This window comes from Xenopus laevis, chromosome 9_10L, assembly GCF_017654675.1.
Source record: "Xenopus laevis strain J_2021 chromosome 9_10L, Xenopus_laevis_v10.1, whole genome shotgun sequence".
In the NCBI taxonomy this organism is placed as follows: Eukaryota; Metazoa; Chordata; class Amphibia; order Anura; family Pipidae; genus Xenopus; species Xenopus laevis.
In genome coordinates, this window is record NC_054387.1 from 73,009,528 (window position 1) to 73,014,227 (window position 4,700).

The 4,700-nt window shown below is 35.0% G+C and overlaps 1 long non-coding RNA gene across 1 annotated transcript; it reads left to right on the forward strand.

The window, feature by feature from the left end:
* Positions 1-388: 388 nt before the first annotated feature.
* Positions 389-3,604, forward strand: LOC108701348. Its single transcript, XR_005964128.1, has 3 exons — positions 389-889; positions 2,317-2,352; positions 3,119-3,604. It is a non-coding gene; the product is annotated as an uncharacterized LOC108701348 (long non-coding RNA).
* Positions 3,605-4,700: the final 1,096 nt, after the last annotated feature.

Consider the following 4,700-nt stretch of genomic DNA (forward strand, 5'->3'; position numbering starts at 1 on the left):
TTTAAAATTTCTTTCTTTATTTTTTTCTCATACAAAAAGAAAAGAAGAACAAATTAAACAATACACAAAATAAGGGGGGGAAAGGGTACAGAAAATAAATACAAGGGGGCGTTGGGGAGGTGGTGTGTTAGTCATATATCCCACTGTTCATAACCACTTCGACATTTGTTCCGTATATGTTCTCCATACATATTTTCTTTTGCTAACTGCTACTTTATTCTCCTCTTATTTTTCAATTTTGATCTAATGATTCCCTAAATCTGTACCACGGGGTTTAAATCTTCCAATAAGTTACACTGTTACTATGATATAAATACGTTAACTCCTCTAGCTGTCTTATTTCTTCTACTGATCTCATCCATTCGTTAGATGAGGGCGGTTCCTTGGATTTCCAATGTTTTGGGATTAGGGATTTGGCTACTTGAATAAGATAAAAGGTAAGTGTATCATCTAGTATCTTGTGGTTCTCCAAATTTACATTTAGTAGCATTGTTACTTGGTCTTCCATCTGTACCTTGACTGATGTGATTATTTTTACGCTTTCTAATATTTGTTCCCAGTAATCCTTCAGTTTAGGGCAGGTTAACCACATATGTAAATGATTTCCAACTTTATCGTTGCATCTCCAGCACCCGTGATGCTTTTGTGGGTATATTTTATTTAGCCTTGCTGGGGTTAGATGCCACCTTGTGATTATTTTATAGATTGCTTCTTTCATTTTTGACGCCCTGGCTTTTTTGTTTCCTTTCTTAATAATATTCACCCACATTTGTTCTGGTATATTGACTCCCAGTTGTTTCTCCCAGGAGCGACAAAACGATGGTAATTTATATTCACCTGAATTTAGAAGAATATCGTATACCTTTGAGAGAGGTTTCATCAGGTCTGGGTCAGTTTCTATTATCTCTTCCCATTGCGTTAGCGGTCTGTCCCAGTTTCTCTCTCTTTTCATGCTAATGAAGTAATATAATTGGTTATATCCCCATATATCCCTAGGGTGTTTCCCCCACCTTTCTTGTATTTCCTGTAGAGGTATAATCTTATCTCCTCTGATCAGATCTCGGATTTTTGTGGGTTTTTCCTCCCATTTCTCCCACCTTTGATATATTCCTCTTTCCAAGCTTGGGGGGTAGTTTGGGTTAAGCATCAATGGTTGTAATACATATGGAGCCCGGGTCAGATGCATATCTATTTTGATCTTATGCCATACTTTAAGGGTAGTTTTTATTAAAGGATGTTGTGTTATCGTTTTGGTCTTTCCCCACTTGTCATCCCAAAGCGCATTTTCGGTTGGATAATCTCCCCATTCTTGTTCAATGTTACTCCAATCTTTTTTCCCTTTTTTCGTCGTCCAATTTAATATTCTAACCAGATGTACAGCAATATAATATATATATGGGTCTGGGGCCGCCATCCCTCCCTTCTCTTTGGGTTGCGTTAAAGTTTTATAGCTAATTCTTGCTTTTTTCCCATTCCATATGAACCTTGTAATCAACGATTTTAGTTTTTTGAAAAATGTTTGCGGTAGGTCTATTGGTAAAACTTGGAATAAATATAATACTTTTGGTATGATGACCATCTTTATAGCTTGTAATCTTCCTGTCCATGACATTTTATTTTTTCCCCATTTATCTATTGATTTTTGTAAGGATATTAACAAAGGAATGTAATTATCTTGATAGGCCTTCTCCATGTCTCCACATATATTTACCCCTAAGTATTTAATGGTGGATAGTGACCACTTAAATGGGAAGTTTTGTTTAATCTGCAGTGCGGTGTCCTCTTTCACATTTATGTTTACAATCTCAGATTTAGAATAGTTAATTTTAAAGTTTGAAAATTCACCAAATATCTTCAATAGTCTTATCAGATTAGGTAGGGTGATTAAAGGGTTCGTTATATAAATCAATAAGTCATCAGCAAACGCTGCAGTTTTATATTCTTTGCCCTTTATATTCACTCCCATAATATCCTGATTGTTTCTTATATGTGAGAGCAAAACCTCCATTACCATTAGAAACAAGGTAGGTGATAGAGGACATCCCTGTCTTGTTCCATTAAATATCTGAAATGACTCTGAAAGGGTGCCGTTTATTTTTATTTTAGCAGTCGGTCTATCGTATAAGGCCAGTATTCTCTGTCTCATTTGCTCCCCAATTCCAAGATTAATCATTGTTTTCTCCAAGAATGTCCAAGATATTCTATCAAATGCTTTTTCAGCGTCTGTCGTGAGCAGAAGAGTTGGGATGTTAATTTTTTTTGTGTACTGTATTATAGATATTGTTTTTGCTAGATTATCCTTTACTTCTCTTTTAGGTACAAACCCTGCTTGATCCTGATGAATAATTGAAGGTAAGTATTGTTTCAGTCTATTTCCTAATATATAGGCATATATTTTCATATCGTTATTTATTAAAGATATGGGTCTGTAACTTGAACATAATTGAGGATCCTTATCTTGTTTTGGGATGATCGTAATATGTGCTTCCTGGGCCTGAGCATGAAACCCCTTCTCGTCAGCTATATTATTAAAATATGGTAGTAATAGGGGTATTAGATCAGTTTTGAATAACTTATAAAACCCAGCTATATACCCATCTGGACCTGGGCTCTTTCCCGGGGGCAAGTTATAAATTCCTTCTTCAATCTCTTTATATGTAAAAGGAATTTCTATCTCTAATGCCTGTTCTTCTGTAAGTGGTTTCAGTTTTGCCTCTTTGATAAATTTTTCCATTCTTTCTAGATTAGTTAAGGGTTGATTTTTCTTATGTATTTTATATAATGTTTGGTAATAGTCTTTAAACGATTCTGCTATTCCCTTAGTGTCATGATGAGTGATATACTTTGCATTTTTAATTGCTATTATGTTATTATTAGACTGTGTTTCCTTTAATAATTTAGCAAAATGTTTGTTACATTTATCCCCTAGCTCATAGATGTTCTGTTTTGTTCTTAAATATGCCCTTTTAATTTTGTGATTTAAAAGACCTTTAAGTTGAATGCGTTTATTTTCCAAAACTATTAGCGTCTTTTGTGCTACTGTTTCTTTATGGGTCTGTTCTAGTTGGGATATTTCTTGTACTAACTTATTAATCTCTTCTTCTCTCTCTTTTTTCAGCTTGGAGCCCAAGGCTATCAGATAGCCTCTTAAGACGCATTTTACAGTTTCCCATAGAGTTGACGATGATATTTCTGGTGTTAAATTGTTTGTTACTATTTGTTTAATCCATTTTTGTATCATATCCTTATTGTCTGCGTTATGTAGTAGAAATTAATTTAATCGCCAATTAAATTCTGGTTTAATTACTCCTGGTATCATATATTTCGTGATTACCGGTGCATGATCTGATGTTAATGATGTGGCTATATCGGCTTTTTGGAATAAATGTGCCCATTGTTGTGATACCATTATATAATCTATTCGTGAATAAACCTGATATTGCTTTGAATAATGTGAATAGTCTTTTTTTTGTGGGTTCATTGTACGCCATACATCCACTAAGTGGAGATCAGTTAATGATTTTTTTACTCGCTTAAGGTTTTTATAAGATATACTAGTTTTGCCAGAAGAGGAGTCTATAAGCGGATTCAGCGTAATATTGAAATCACCCCCCAAAATGATTAAACCTTCACTATAGGATTCTAGCACCTGGAGAAAATTTTGTAAATACGGTACCTGTTTATTATTGGGGACATATACATTTGCCAATGTGCATGCCTGGTTTGCCAGCTTCCCCCTTACTATCACATACCTTCCTTCCAAATCTATTTTATAATCTTTTAATTTAAATGGTAAATCTTTATGGATCAGAATCATTACTCCAGTTGCTTTCTTATCTGGATTATTGCTCATATACATTTGTGAATATGTCTTTAGGTTTAGAACCGGTAGGTGGTTCTGTCTAAAATGTGTTTCTTGCAGCATTATTATTTTGGCTTTGTTATTCTTGCACTCATAAAATACCCTTGCTCTCTTGACAGGTTCATTTATCCCATTCACGTTAAATGAAAGGACAGTACATTCCATATTCTTACACGTTGCCATGATTTCTGCTAATCCACATTATTGTCTTTGCAAACCAGTTTAATACACACTTTACCTTATCATTACCCAAGGAATTCTTATATTGGAGGAAAAGGAGGAGAACGGTTATAAACCTCGAAAGTATGAACAGGGACAAATGGGGAAGAGGAAGTGAACAAGTCCCCAATATTTTTACATCAAAGACCACCATGCCCCAGGAGTTTATCGTACACAACCAATTAATAAAGGAATAAAAGAGTTAACAACAATCAAAAAGAAAAGAAACCCTTGTCTTACCCAATCTTTACATTCACCCATCTCGTAAACATATACCTTTCCACATGAAAGATACAGGGGATACAACATATCACGGACTGTAAAGAGAGTCCATTCCGTGACCACGAAAAACAAAAATTTCAAAAATAAAAAATTAAGAGAAAAAACAACAAAAAAAAATATCAGCCGTCTCAGCTTCCCCAGGGATCCTCCCTGGGTCTGAGAGATGTTAACTACGGCTAAGGTGGTTTTACCACTTGTTTGGGGGTATGGATGTGGGGTTGACAGCATGGGCAAAGGAAGAAAAAATATTCCAGGTCTTCTTGTGGGCAACTTCTAGTGCCACCCAACCCTTAATTTATCTTCTTAATTATGCTTATTCATTTTTTTTTTTCCCTCC